The sequence below is a fragment of the Tenrec ecaudatus genome, chromosome 1, assembly GCF_050624435.1.
Source record: "Tenrec ecaudatus isolate mTenEca1 chromosome 1, mTenEca1.hap1, whole genome shotgun sequence".
NCBI lineage: Eukaryota > Metazoa > Chordata > Mammalia > Afrosoricida > Tenrecidae > Tenrec > Tenrec ecaudatus.
The window spans coordinates 21,487,138-21,503,635 of record NC_134530.1 but is presented as its reverse complement, the minus strand read 5'-3'; positions in this window follow the sequence as shown (position 1 = coordinate 21,503,635).

The window sequence follows — 16,498 nt, the reverse complement described above, 5'->3', positions numbered from 1 at the left end:
TGGTGAGCAAATATCTCACGATTGTTTCCAGAAGTATGCGGCGTCAGAATGAAAGGAAACTCAGTGGCCGATGACAACTTCGCTTGCTTAAAATGAAGAGGACTTGAAGCACTTACCGATGAAAACCGAAGACCACAGCCTTCAGTAGGAACTACACTTCCACATAACGAAACACCCTCACAACTGGGTCAATAATCAAGATCACATTAAATGGGAAAAGTATTTTGAATCCTCAATGAATGCCCGTGGAAACAGTAGTCAGGATAACAAAGGACTATTGCTTTGGGAAAAAACTGCTGCAAAAGATCGTTTGTCAGTGTTCAAAAGCAAAGATGTCTATTTGAAGACTAGGGTGTGCCTGGCCCAAGTCGTGGTATTTACAATCAACTCACATGCCTGGGAAAGCTAGACAATGCCTAAGAACGGCTGAGAAGGAAACGGTGCCTTATGTCAGTGAAAAAGTATTGAATAGACCACGGACTGCTAGAAGACCAAACAGATCCATCTCGGAAGAAGTACAGCCAGGGACAAGCGTGCTTGACACAATGGATGCATATATGGATTGTAATAAGCGTTGTATGAGCCCCCAATAAAATGACTAAACGAAAAAGAAGTACAGCCAGAATGCTCCTTAGAATTGAGGCTTCCTCTTATGCACTTTGAACATGTCAGCAGAATGGACCAGTCCCTGGAGAGGAGATCATGCTTGCTAAAGTGAAAAAGAGAAAGACTCTCTGAATTTGGATTGACCCCATGGCTGCAACCATGGGTTGAAGTAGAGCAACAGTTGTGAGGCCGGCGCAGGACTGGACTAGGTTTCATTCGACTATTCTTAAGAGTCCCTATGCACCAGAAAGGATTTTACTGGCACCTAAACACAGTAACTCCCACCGGGCCCAGAAACACCAGATTTGTGAAAAGGTTGTTTGTTGCTGTTGCTGTTGCTGTGAGGTACCATGGAGTCAGTTTCGACTCAGCACACACTGCCCAGACCTGTGCCGCCTTCGACACTCTTCCTATGTTTGGGTCCCTTGTCGCAGCCGTGGTATCAACCCATCTCTCGTTGAGGGCCTTCCTCTTGTTCAATTCCCCTCTACCCTACCAAGCATGAGGGCCTCCAGGGAGTAATCTCTCCTAGCAGCATAGCCCAAGGATGTGAGACAAAGCCTTGCCATGCTTGCCTCTAGGGAGTGCTCTGACTGAACGTCTTCCGAGACAAATCGGTTTGTCTTCAGAGCAGTCCGTAGTGCTTTCAATGATCTTCTCCAGCCCCACAATTCAAATTGGCTTTGCCAACCATATTTCACTCTGCTCCCCATTGACCAACTAAATGTTCGCCTACCCCTTAGTCAGTCAGGCTCCACCCTTTTGCCCCTAAACCAATCAGATATTTCTCTGCTGCGGGTCCCTAGATTCTGCTCTCCCGCTCCTTGGCCAATTAAACTGCTCTCCTAGCTTTTAGCCAGTCACACTCCCATCCCCTTTATTCCAGCCAATTAGACGCAGCCTTTCTATCTCCCTAACCAACTACTTCTACATTCTAAACCCTCAGCCAGTCTCTGCCCCTCCCAGCCTAACAGATAGGACCCGCCTAATCTCTCCGTGCGGTAGATATATCATCGTTTGTCAATTTGAGGATTAAGAGTGTAGGGCTGGAGTCTAGCTTGTCAATCAGATCATAGCCAATGAGGCTTCTGGGTGGGCATGGCCTTCTCCTGAGAAGTCTGGGAAATCTGGTACTTCCTTTGAAGAGACACACTCTCTGTCTATTACTCCCTGGGAGACATTGCAGCTGACAAAACCTCTGAAGCTGGCCACATGGAGACCCCTGCCAGTGCTGAGATGCTTACAATGCCACTGGATGCTTTCTACCCACTGGCCTGTGATCGTCCTGCATTCGGCATCATTGCATATGTTTCGTGAGTCCGAAGAGGACTTTATAGATTGCTGTCGGACATATGGGCTAATGTCAAACTTATGGACTTGATCAGGACTGGGCTGGGCTTTTTTCTCCAAGTTCTTGCTCCTGTATATAAATCTCTTTCTTATACACATATGTGTGCCCATGGGTTTATTTCTCTACCCAGACTAACACACTCAGCCATTAAAAGGAAGCCCCTTCAAGAGAAGCCATGCAACATATATTCCTATCCTTGACGCATACCCTGTCTGTGACCTTGAAGGAACAAACCCCTCTGAGCATCCTCATGCCTTGGTCTTCTCAACTATAAAGAGGATGGTCGCGGTTCTCCCTTCTTCAGGTGCTCCTGAGACTCCAACCCACTAGTGGGCTGTGAAGAGTGGCCTGTTCCTGGAAACATGTTAGGTTTATGTGCGTTGTTATTATCCCGCCTCCCCTCCCATCCTCTGCAGGAATGCCCTTCCGTGCCTGTTCATCCCTCCAAACCTAGCAACAGCCATTCCTCTTCTAGAAAGTTTTCTGTGTGCCCTTCCCAGCCTGTCCCTTAGCTCCTGCTCTGGCATCCCCCGGGTAGCCCTTTCCTGACCACCTGTCCCCCCACCCAGTCTGGGAACCTTGGAGCCTATGGGTAGGGCTTTCATGGGTTCCCAAGTCTTGCAGCAGGAGGCTGGGCACAGAATGTAAGTGCCATGCAAATATTTGCTCACAAAAAGAGTTAACAAAGAAATGTATTTTAACACTGATCCGCCCTAGGGGGTGGTGGTTAGATTTGGACATTGGGGAGGGGGCCATCTCTAGACCCTTATAATCGTGTACAAAAACATGAGTATTTTTTTTTCAGGAGACACTTTGAGGAGAAAAACTGAGGAGGCCAGGACAATGGTGAGGACTTTATTTTACACATGGGAGGCCCAGAGAGGCGGGGACCGAGTCTGGATGTAGTCAGCGAACAGATATTTCCTGAACACCAGTTGTATGCCAGGTACTGGTCTCAGCCCTGGGCATGCATCAGCGGGCCAGCCGGACAGGTCCCTGTGCTCGTGGGGTTTCCATCCAAGTGGAGGAGGCAGCAATAATCAAGCAAATGAATAGGTTAATGTCAGATAGAGGAACCGGAGGAACTAGCATGTCACAGGGAGGGGCTGGGTACTTGGTTTAGATAAGGTGATCAGCGAAGGTGGAAGAGGAGATGTCTTTTGCATAATCCCTGAATAATGAGAAGATGTGGTAGGAGCAAGAAGCTCTGGTGGCATAATGGTTATACATTGGGCTGCGATCCACAAGGTCAGCAGTTCGAAGCCACTAGGCCCTTCTTGGGGAAAAGATGGGCCTTTCTACTCCCGTAAAGAGTCACAGTCCTACAAACTCACGATGGCAGTTCTACCCTGTCCTAAAGGAGCCTGTGAGTCGGCATAGACTCAATGTGAGTAGGTTTGGTTTGGGTTTGGTGGCTAGGAGTATTCTAAGCCAAGAGCTGTAGAAGTGCCGGGCTAGAATGAAATCTTCAAGGAGCAAGAGGCCAGTGAATTGGAGTGGGGAATCCAGTAGGAAAGATCAGAGATCTCTGTAGAAGCCAGAACGTGGAGGGATTCTGCTATGTGCCGCACAGAAACGAGAGGAAAGTATGCCCAAGGCAGAGGCGACAAAGACCAGAGCAGAGAAGTACCTGCAAACACCTGTTTGCAGCCCGCACCGGAAGTCTACTTCCAAAGGAAGTCCTCTGGAAGTGCTACTGTAAACAGACTCATGGAGTAGTGGTATAGCAAAGATGTCAGGTCACCTACCTTCTACAGGGAACCAGCTGCTGGCCTTTGTGACCACAGGGCTGCCCCAGGCTGGCTCACAGCCATTTTGTGTTATCCAAAGGTTGACTCCCCAGGGAACAAAGCAACATAACAACTCACTACCCTCAAAGAGGACCTGCCTTTGAGTCTCTCCTCCCTGGTGTCCAGAGGGATTAAGGAGTACCAGGAAACAACTCAATCGCTCCTGCAGTCCCAGGCTGACTCTCACCCATGACTGTGTGAGTTTTGGCAAGTTACGTCACCCCTCTGTCCCTTCTTTCATCTGTGGCTGTTTTGTTTGACACACTTCTGAATAAACTTGTGAATCGAACGCTGAATACATGCTCCATCCCCGGCCTCTGTTTTCACTTTGATTCTCCGTGATAAGGCTGTGAGGTAGGGCTCAGATTATACCCATTCACAAGTAAAGGCCAGCTCTCAAGTTGGGCGTGACTCTTGGGAGTCTCCTGGGGAGCGGGTCCTAAAGCCCTCGTAGAATAGTGGGTAGATTCTTGGCGTACAATGGTCTCTGATCATCATTAACCTCAAGATCATAGGAAGTCACCTCTCTCGGCCTCAGCTTTCTCATCTGCAAAATAGGAGAGTTAAACCGTTTCCACTGGGGATTCTCTCCTCGCTGGCTTTGGGAAACTTCAGAGAAATAAAGCCTGAAAAATTGTATCTGTTCCTCAGAAAGTTAAGCCTGGAATTCCCCTGTGTCCTAACAACTCCACTCGGAGGTAGAGGATTGGGAAAAGATGCTCACGCAAATATACATACGCGGTACATCGTTCACAATGGCCAAAGGGTGGAAACAACCCAAATATCCATCCATGGATGAATGGATAGACAAAAAGTGGCATAGTCATTCAACAGAGCATTGTTTAGCCTTTAAAAAAAGGAGTGGAACACTGATTCACGTTAGAACATGAATAAGCTTTAAAAAGATCACGCTGGGCAAAAGATGCCAGACACAAAAAGGCATATGTTGTGTGGTTTCATGTATATAAAATGTCCAGAAGAGGTCAAAGTAGATAGAATGTGGAGTCGTGGTTATGAAGGGCTGCAGAGGTGGGGGGCTTGTTGTCAGTTGCCATTGACTCCCCTCAATGATTGTTGCTGTTATTTGGTGCCGACCCCCTCACAGCGGCCCCATGTACAACAGAAGGAAACACTTGCTGGCCCGGCACCACCCTCGCAAGTGTTATGTGGGGGGCTCACTGCCACAGGCGCTGCGCCAATCCATCCTCTTCCCTGCCCTTGTGCGGTACCAGCCATGAACAGGCTGTCCACTTCAGAGGGACTGGCCACTGCAAACCTTACGGAGAGCGGCTCCAGGTAGAGCGCCAGGAAGAGCAGAACTCAACAGTGCCCAGCCCTGCACCTTCCGCCCAATTGTTCATCTGTTTGAGCCCATGTTTGTCTCCAGCCACGTTGTCAATCCATCTCATTAAAGAGAGAGCTTTCCCTCCTTTTCCCTCACCCCTGCTTTACCAAACACGCTGTCTCTTTCTAATGCATGGTCTTTCCCGGGACCCTTCCACAGTAAGTCAGATGAAGTCTTGCCGTCCTCAAATCTTATCCGACGTGAGAGCTGCCGTCCCTCCAGAGTGTATTTGTCAGGGTCTAGTGAATGTCCTTCATCAGCTATCCAGAAGGTTTACTCTGGGTTAATTTCCAGAAGTGGGTCACCGGGCCTCTTTTCTGTCTGTCTGTCTTAGTGTGGAAGCCCCACGGAAACCTGTCCACGGTGGATGACCTGCTGCTGTTTGAAATTCCTGTGGTCAAACTTCCAGCAACGCAGCATCATGCAAGCCCCCACAGTAGGACAGACTGACAGACAGGTGTGGGAAGGTGGCGGGGGGAGGGGGGAGAGGCGGGTGACTGTTTACTAGATCCAGGTTCTCTTTGGGGAAAAACAAATAATCTGGAACTAGGTAGAGGGGGTGGTTGTACAGCATAGTGCACGTACCAATGCCACTGAATGTACACTTCAAACTGGTTAATTTTGTCGAGCGAGTCTCACCTCAATCCAAAAACAATGAGTAAGGGATGGAAAGAAGGTTGATAGGATTTCACCATTTTCTTTGACACGGCTGCATGAGGCACACATGACTAATCCCGTCTTAGAGATGGACAAATCGAGGCAGAAGGGCGAAGGGCCCCGCCCAGGAAACAAGAGGGAAGCCTGGCTCTAGGGTCTGTCTCATGTCATCAGGTTCCACTCCTCTGCCCAAGCTCCACACAGGTGACACACACCTATAGTAAAGTCACAGGTGACTCACAGATAGGGCAGAGAGCAGAAGCCAGCACTTTGACCAACGTGACCTGGTACTGTTCCTCTGGCCTAGGAGAGCCCAGTGAGAAGGCCCACCAGTCAAAGACTGTCCTTTATTCAGGCAGAGACCCTTCCCTTAGTCTCACCCTTCTGTGCTCAGCCTTGTGCTGAATGTCCCTAGAAGACTTTGTCCTGGGTCCCAAAGAGCTCTCCGTCTGGAGGGTGTCATGCTGGACGCAGATGCTCCCACACGCTGAGGGTCAGGGCTAGGGCCTGAGCACGGAGCCTGGGACTGGAAAAGACACAAAAAGAAAGCTAGAGGCGAAGGGCGGGCTTCCAGGAAGAGAGGATATTGGCTCCGGATTATGAAAAAGGTATGCGTTCACAGGTGAGATTTATTTAAAACCTGGGAGTATTTTATACGCTCCCATACTTTACCACTAAGGATGCAAAGTGCTATTGCTCTGGGGAGGGAAAATTAGTAATATCTAGCAAATATAGATATGTGTGTCTGCAATTGTCCTCACCAATCACACAGAGAGAAATTGATCTGCGTCTTTAGCAAGCATAAGACGTATGGAGAAGGTTCCCCATGGCAGCATTGTGTTTAGAAGCTCAAGAGAATGGACATAGCTCAGTGTCCAGCCATTGAATGAAGTGCTGGGCAGCTGCTGAAAAGGCACAGCGAAGATCTCTATACAATGCTCTCTATACGAGAGCACAAGGTTAAGTGGAAAAGCAGCTAAGTGGCTTTAAGTGTTTACATGATGCTGCTGTTTAAAAGAGGACACAGGAATAAACACATACTATAGCAAATGCGTAATGTAGGAGTCGATCTGTTTAAGTTACACGTATACATTAAATTATATTATTGGATTACGTACTAACATGAAATTGTTGCTTATCTTTTAAAATCTGCTATTATAATATTAATTTTATTAGCATCTAACTGATGCAAGATGGTGAGATCTCGTGCTCGCTTCGGCAGCACATGTACTAAAATTGGAACGATGGTGAGATCTCTCAGGTTAGCTGGAGACAGGAGGCTTAGACAGCTCCACTCCTGGCATTACCTGTTAGACATTTCCATCTCCTTTGACACGATGGTGTCTGCACAAGCATTCGTTGCTTGCCCGCCTCTCTCAATCTGCCTACTGACTTACAGGTTTTCGCTGCAATACGTCTGGATTTCGATGGCATCATGAGTTACTCGTCAGGCTGCTAACCACAACATTGGCAGTTCAAAACCACCAGCCATTCCCCAGGAGAATGGTGGCCCTTTCTACTCCCCTGAAGACTTACAGCTTTGGAAACCAACAGGGCAGGTCTTCGCTGCCCTGTAAGGTCGCTAGGAGTCAGCATCAACTCAAGGGCAGTGAGTTTGAGAGTTCGGCTCGGTGTACCTTACTGTCAACATGACCTAACTGACAAAACACATGAAGGCTATTTGCTTCCCTGTTTTCTTTTTGGCTGCCTTTTGTTTGCTAGATAATTTTTCAGCTCACCTTCATAGAGGGGAGCACTTCCTGGTTTCCCCAGAACCATTCTGCTCTGGTCGTGAAACTTTCTAAAACCAAATCAACTCGTTAATTGTAGATTTTGCTTTGTCAACCATTTCTTTTAACAATATGATGTACAATCGTGCGCTACACTGTATTGGTTACTATAATTACATTACTACTAGTCAGTAGTTTAAGTTAATTATTAAATGCTGCATTTAGTAGAACAGAAAAGACACAGAAAGATGAACTATAAACTTTTAGAGTAGCTGCCCATGGGGCAGGATAGACATATGGTTGGGAGGACAGAAAAAAAGCTATATTCTCCTATCTGCGCCTTCGTTTGTAGATTTTGCTTATTATATTTGAAAAATAATCCCCCACAAATAGAAAGAAAATGTTTTGGAAATGTTGGTGGCAACATATGTATAAGTTTGCTTAAGACAATTGAATGACGGACTGTTACAAGGTTTATAAGAGCTCCCCAATAAAATGATTAATAAATATATATATAAACATTAAAAATCATAACTCCCAGACTTCAACGGTTCCCACTTAGTGACATAATCACACAGAAACTGTTTCAGGTGCCTTACAACACTTCCCTATTGGGATAAACCCAAAGACCAAAAAGAAGTGGGGAAAAAAATCCGGAACTGCCTTCAAGAATCATATTACTTGAATATCACTATACGTGTTTCTTGTGCAATAAAGCCAGTGAGTAACTATTTTGGAGCCATTGCAATTTAAACTTGCAGTGTGAGAAAAGAAAGATGCTAGTAATCCTGAATACCACCACCTGCCCATCAGTTTGAGTGACTTTTGTATGCTGCAAGCTGGTATTTCAAATGTGGTGGACAGGTTTCAGCAGAGCTTCTAGACTAAGACAGACTAAAGAGATAAACCTGATGATCTACTTCCAAAGACCAGTGGTTGAAACCATAAAGACCATAGCAGAAGATAGTCCAATATGCTGGTGGAAGATTGGTCGCAACATTGGTTGCAACAATGGACACAAGCACACCAATGCTTTTAAAGGTGGCGCAGGATCAGGCAACATTTTGTTCTATTGTACATTGGAGTTGTCATGAATTGCAGCCAAGTCTAGCACAGCTAACAACAAAATCATCCTCATAGGAACTGGAAACATCAACATATGATTCAGGATTTTTTTTAATTGTGTGTGTGTTTAAGTAGTGGGGACATCTCCTAACCATTGAAAAGACATAGAAAGATCATGTAGAAAAAAGAATGTTTGGAACGGATTGTGGTAGCAATTGCAGTTTTATTTGATGTGATTAAAGCATAGAATTATATGATGTATGTATTAAATCCCAATGAATAAAAAATGACATAGAAACAGTAATTAACCCAGTAGGATTGAGCACCCCTAGCACCTAGATTGTGGTCTCTAAATACCATTTTCCAATAAAAGAAACAAGAGCTCTTTGGAGTAATGGCTGATCCCAGGCCTGTGGGGATGGGGGGAAATGCTCAAAATGAACTTGGGATATCTTGTTACACCAAGAAAGACACTAAAGACATAGTTATGTCAAGAGAACTCAGCATTCAACTCCCACTAGCCAAAGAGGAGACCATTTGATTATTTACAAAGATAAACTCTTTAACATATTGATACATTTCGATACTCTAAATGCATGGTATGCTACATGAAAATATCTAGGGAAGGAATTTTGAGGAATCCACTCAGAAAAGTCACTTTGAAGACTGAGGTATGTCTGACCTGAGCCCTGGTAGTTTCCGTTGGGCAATGAATAATAATGAATCTTAATGAATAATAAGAATAAAGACTGCAGTGGCGATGAAAATTAAAGACTGCAGCCGAACTGATGCATTCAAATTACAGTGTTGGCAAAGAATATTGAAAGTCCTTTGGACTGCCAGGAGAAGAACAACAAAAATCTGTCGTGAAAGAAGTAAACCAGAATACTCTTAGAAGCTAGAAGGGCGAGGCTTCATATACTTGGGACATGCTACTAGGAGAGACCAGTACCTGGAAAAAGATGTCATGTTTGGTAAAGTACAGGGTAAGCTCACACACACACACACACACACACACACACACACACACAGGAAGGTCATCCAAAAGGTGGATTTATACAGTGGCTGCAGCCATGAACCCAAACTTCACCCTGAGGAGGATGGTACAGTACAGGCAGTGTTGTGTCCTGTTGTACATAGGGTCACTATGAGTCAGAGCCGACTCGACAACACCTAACAGAAACAATGGAGAAGAAGTTGCAATGTTTATTTTTGGAACCCACTAATTATTTCTGGACGCTAGGAAAGGAAAGGGATCCAGAATGTATCATTACTCTCACATAGCATTGTCCCACTTGATAACCAAATGGTAGGTGAGAGAAGTGTGTGTGTGTGTGTGTGTGTGTGTGTGTGTGTGTGTGTGTGTGTGTGTGCCGCTTCATCCTGTTGTACATAGAGTTGCTGTGAGTTGTAACTTATTTGACAGCACATAACAGCAACAACGTATACAGATCCACTCCACCCAACAAATAAAGTAGGTAAGCAGAGGACGACCTACATGTAAATGAATTTTAAAGTGACCTATGTATATCTATATGTGGATCTTACTCAATAAACCAAAAAGGAATCATGTTGTTGAACTGTTATTTTAGCTATCAGTGAGCTCATGGATCTAGGCGGTAATTACCAACAGGTAACACCACAGGGGATGGGAGTGCAAAGAAACAAAGTAGACCAAGCTGTCAGTCAAGTAACAGAGAGTTGTGTGCGTGGCCATCAAGCTGGCTCGAGTCCTGGTGACCTGACCTATGTATACCTGAAAGAACTGTTGCCCCACCCTCAGTACCTTCACAGTGCTCATTGGTTGTGGTGGTGTTCTTGGATGTCTGAGCCACTGTGTCGATCCATTTCTTTGAGAATCTTTGCGTTTTTCACTGTGTCATTTGAGTGTCTCCCAACCTACGGTTTCTCTCCCAACATTACTCTGGGGGACCTGTTCTTGCTAGCCATCAGGATTTCACTGGCTAATTTTCAGAAGTGTGTTGCCAGAATTTCCTTCTCGGTTTGTCTTAGCCTGGAAGCTCCGCTGAAACCCATCTACCATGGGCGAATGACGTCACTTCCCGCGTCATCGCCACACTCTGTCCACTGCAATGTGACAAACTAACAGATGGTGGATGGTTAGGTACATTACCCACACACAAAAAAAGCCAGTTGCTGTCCAGTCGATTCCCACATGGGATGGGCCCCTTTGTGTACACAGTAGAAGTGTACGCACAGGGACGCCAAAACTGTGACCGCCAGGCCTTTCTTCTTAGGCAGCTGAAGGTAGACTGGAATCACCAATCTTTCCATTAACAGTTTAACTGTTTAATTCTCTGTAGTACCGAGAAAATGTCAATGTTGCTGCTGCTAAGTGTCACCGCGTAGATGCCAACTCCTGGTGACCCCACGTGTTCTTAGGAGACCTGCTCTGTAGCTTTTTCAAGACTTTTGGAGGCAGATAGCCTGGCCTTGATAGTGAGTCACCTCTGAGTGAACTCAAACCATCCACCTTTCTGAACACAGCCGATGGTGAAAACTCTCTGCCACACCAGGGACTCCGGTGGGCACGGAGGGGCTCATTGTCCAGTGCTCTCTGCTGCTCATGCGTATGGAGCTTTCAGCAGAAGGAAGCAGTCAAAGCTCGTGGTCCGGCGTCCTTCTCCTGGCTCGGGGAGTTCCCACATCTGACCCTACTCACCCCACACTCTGTCTTGGCTCCTAGCACACTGCCGTGGGCCAGGCTTCTCAGCTCTGTGCAATAGCCCTTGTCCTCAGTTACAAAACCTTCCTCCTCCCCAATCCCAGGACCAGGTGCCTAAGAGATCACATCTCACCTCTGTTCTCCCAGCAAGTTTTAACTAAATACAACTTCCACCCACTGGGGCCGGCACAAGACCCAGCACTGGTGACTGCAGGGATCAAAGGCTGTCACACCAAGCTTGTTTTTCCCTCTGCCAAACTGGGTTTAGCATAGTCCAAGGCAGGCTTGGCTGGGCTATGGTTGGAGGCCCAGGCCTAAGGCCACAGCTGGATAAGCAACCTGATTGCAGAAACTGCAATGGACTCCTCCGGGCCATGGCAGTTGAGCCATGATACCAGCTCAGTGGACTAGGCTGAACTTTAGCTGGGGAAGCTAGGGCAAGGGGGTGAGTCTTCAGGAATGAGATAGAGGCAATCTGTGACCCCCAACTCATAGAACACTGCATATTCCTGGCTCTCGAGTAAACTGATGAGGTTGGTACTGTGCTCCCACCCAACAGATGTGGGAAATGAGGACTAGTGGGCTAGCCAGTTGCTTGAACTAGTAAGTGGCAGAGTAGGAGCATGAATCCAGGTGAATACAGTGAGAGACACCAATTTTTTCACTTCTATCTTTTGTGGCTGTTGTTGCTTACTTCAAGGCTTTTATTAAAAAACAAGTTCAGTGGAGAGCAAATTCTTTGAAATTGATTAGGACAAAGAATGTACAGATGTGCTTTATACAACTGATGTATGTATATGTATGGATTGTGATAAGAGTTGTATGAGCCCCTAATAAAATTTTTTTTTAAAGAATGAAGAAAAAAGAAACAAGTTCATTGCCTTCAAATCAATTCCCATTCATGGCGATCCCTCCTGTTATAGAGTAGAATACATGCTCCTCGGACCCAGGTTACCAGCCAGACCTTTCTTCCGCAGTACCACTGAGTGGATTTGAAGTACCAACCTCAAGATTAGTAGTCAAGCCAAACCACTTGTGTCATGCCAGGATCTTACGTCTACACAGTGAGTTTCTACGTGTTGTAACACTTCTAAAATGGATTTACTATTTTTAGAGCTCTTGTAGGTTGGCAGGAAAATTGTCAACGGAAAGCCAATTCCTAGCTGCCCCTCTTCCTCCACTGCACATTTTCTATCGTTAACATCATGTCCGTGATTACCGTACGCAGCTGCTAACCCCAAAGTTGGATGCTCAAGTCTGCTTCAGAGGAAAGCCTAGACCTCCAAAAACAGCAGTCCCCGAGAAGTGTCCCCAGTGGAGCAGTTCTACTGTGACACACGCGTTGTTGTTATGAGATGCCATCGAGTCGGTTCCCACTCAAGGTCACCTGTGTGCACTAGAAGGACACACCCCTGGCCCTGCATCCTCTGCACAACCGTTCTTTTGTCCTCACCCATTGTTGCAGTAACGTATCAATGTGTCTTGTTGAGGGCCTTCTTCTTGTTGCTGGCCAAACACGATGCCCTCCTACAGGGCCTGGTCTCTCCTGCCAGAGCCAAAGTATGTGAGACAAAGCCTCACCATCCTTGCTTCTGAGAAGCATTCCGGCTGTACTTCTCCCAAGTTGGTTCTGTCTGTTCTTCTGAGCAGTGCCGGGTAACCTCAATATTCTTCGCCAGCACCATGCTCCAACGGTTCTTCTTTGATCTTCGTTGTTCTTTATTTATTTACTTATTTCATTTTTTTTTTTCAGAAAATTTTTTATTTTTATTTTTTTTTAACAATTTATTGGGGCTGATACAATTCTTTTCACAGTTCATACATATACATACATCAATTGTATAAAGCACATCTGTACAGTTTTTGCCCTAATCATTTTTTTCTCTTTTCTTCTTTTACATTTTATTAGGGACTCAAACAACTCTTACCACAATCCATACATATACATACATCAATTGTATAAAGCACATCCATACATTCCCTGCCCCAATCATTCTCAAGGCATTTGCTCTCCACTTAAGCCCCTTGCATCAGGTCCTCTTTTTTTCCCCCCTCCCTCCCCATACTTATTTCATTTTTAAAATAAATACCAGGGGCTCAATAGAAAGTAAACGTCTTGAAAATAATGATGGCAACATATGTACAAATATGCTTGATACGATTGATGTATGGATTGTGGTAAGAGCTGTAAGAGGCCCCAATAAAAGGATCTCTAAATTAAATAAATGCTCTTCTGTATTCAATACCCAACTTCCTTTTTTTAATTGTTTAACTGGGGTGTCTTACAGCTCTTACCACAATCCATACATACATCCATGGTGTCAAGCACATTTATACATGTTGCCATGGTCATTTTCAAAACATTTTCTTTCTACTTGAGCCACCACACCTGATTTTAGCCAAAAGACCGAGCCAAAAGATTCAAGTAGACATGAGCCTTTGACATAAGCTCATTTTCCTTCTCCACCACCCTTCCTCATGAACCCCTGATAATTTATAAGTTATTTTTTCTTTCATGTCTGTGCCATAGTCCCTTGGTCTGTTTGAACAGCTACCTCTTGGTCTATGTACATGTTCTACATGAGCACCATTAATTTGAATTATGGCACTGGCCAAGAATATTCCACAATTTAGTGCTCTACAAATCCCAGTCTTTTCAACATTGTTCATACTTTGTTATGATCTCCACAATAGAGTGTCTTTGCATAATCCTCTGATGCCAGCGATGATATCATCATTCCCACGTCCTCTTCTGAATCTGGCAGGAATTTCCGGCAGCTTGCTGTCATGGTATTGCTCCAACACTTACAAAATTTTTCTTCAGCAAGCTTTTACTTGTATGTGATATTATTGATGATAGTTGATCATTTCAGCACACTTTGGGGGCACCTTTCTTTGAAGGGGGCACTAATAGGGATCTTTTCATCACTAAATCCAGGTGTGATAGACTCGAGGTTATAATCAGGCTCTCATGGCTTTATCTTCATCAGTTGCCCTTTAACTTGCATAGATGCAATTGATGGTCTCTTCCAACATTGGCCCCTGACCTTGTCTTGGCTGATGTTATTGAGTTTCTTCATCATCTCTTCCCACAGATATGGTCAGACGAATTCCTGGTGAAGGCCATGTGGTGAGAGCCAGGTGTACACTAGCCAGTTCTGTTGTTGAAAAGGATATTTGCAATGCAGAAGTCTTTGGTCTTGCAAAGTTCTATGGTGCAATTCCCAGCACCATTTCTATCACCAGACCATATTTCCCAATGACTGACCCTTGCTCTTTGTTTCTAACTTCCACACTCCAATGAACAGTCATTATCAATGCATCTTGATTTATGCTTAATCAATAGTAGAAGTTGGTGGAAAGTCTTCATTTCCCCATCTTTGGTATTAGGGATGGATGGATAAACTGGACCAGTATTCATATTAATGGGTCTTCTTGTAGGCATGAATATTATTCTATCGATGAGCCGTTATACTTCAGAGTAGATCTTCAAACATTTCCTTTGACAGTGGATGTAACACTCTCCCTTAGTGCCAGATTACCCAATAAGAACCACAAGCAAGTCTGTGATTACCTTGTTTCCTGGGTTATCTGACAATGCCTTTCATCTTCAATTTGTCACTTCTGCCATAGTAGACTAAGTGAGTGTCTGATTGAAAGGCTAATACCAGTGCACGTCAACTCACTGATGACTAGACTATTGATTGCTATGCTTCCCACTTCATCTTTTTTGACAACTTCCAATGTTCTTAGGTTCACACTTCATGTTCCAGTTAGTAATGAATATCCGCAGCTGTTCTCATTTTCAGTCATGAGTGCCACATGGGCAAACGAAGGTCTCTAAAGCTTTAACCACATCTTTAAGGTCCACTCTGCGTCAAAGAAGGAGCCTTCGTGGCAGTGTCTGGTAAGCATTGGACAAATAGCCACAAGGCCAATGGTTGAAGCCCATCCACTGCTCCAAGGGATGTTGCTAAGGCTACATTCTCCCTGAAAGATTTACAGGCTCAGAAGCCCAGTATAGGGTCTCTATGAGTTAGAACCGACTCAATGGCAGTGGGAGCTACTTTGAGGAGGCAGAGCTTTCTCGGTTGTATTTTGAGTGCCTTCCAACCGGGGGGACTCCTCTTCCGGCACTGTAACAGACAGCATGCTGCTGTTGTCCATAAGGTTCTCAGTGACCAATCTCTTCAGAAGTAGATCCCTAGGTCCTCGTTCCCAGTCTGCCTTAGTCTTCAAGTTCAAATTAAACCTGTCCACTGTGAGTTAGTCTGTTACTGTTTGAAACACCAGCGTCAGGGCTTCCGAATCACAGCAGCACGTACGTCTCCACAGAACAACAAACTGGCACACTGCTGACATAGCGGTATTCATAGGAAAGACCTTTCTTAAAACAAGTTCGGGAGTGACTGTACGCATGGACCTTGGGAACTAAATCAATGACACCTGTGGAAAGGGATTGAAGAAACGAAGAGTTGTTGGCCAGAACAAGGTCAGAGGCCAACTGTAGAACAGACCATCAATGGTTCATATGCAAGTTCAAATCGAAGCTAAAGAAAATTAAAGCAAGTCCATGAGGGCTAAAATACGACCTTATGCATGGGCCATGTGGATTTAGAGACCATCTCTAGGATAGATTTGATGACCTGAACACGAATGACCAAAGATCAGGTGAGTCGTGGGAGCACATCAAAGACATCATATATGAAGAAAACAAAAATGTCATTAAAAAGACAGAAATAAAAAGAAAGGACAAACATGGATGTCCAAAGAGACTCTGAAATGTGCTCTTGAACATAGGCCAGCTGAAGTGAAAGGAAGACACAATTCAGTGAAAGAGCTGAACAGAAGATTCCCAAGGGCAGCTAGAGAAGATGATGTAGAGAGCGATGATGGAATGTGCAAAGACCTGGAGTTGGCCAAGCAAAGGAGAACAAGCTTGGCATTGCCCGTACTCAAAGAACTGAAGAAAAAAGCACCACCCTTGAGTTACAGTGTTGAAGGATTTTATGTAGCATAAGGGGATGCAGGAAGCATCAAAAGAGGATGGAAAGATTTCTGTTCTTTGATGCCTGATACCTGATCCCTTCTGCACCTCGTGATCGCACAGGCTGGTGTGCGTCTTCCATGTGGGCTTTGTTGCTTCTGAGCTAGATAGTCGCTTGTTTACCTTCAAGCCTTTAAGATCCCAGACGCTATATCTTTTCATAGCCGGGCACCATCATCTTTCTTTGCCGCATTTGCTTATGCACCCATTTGTCTTCAGTG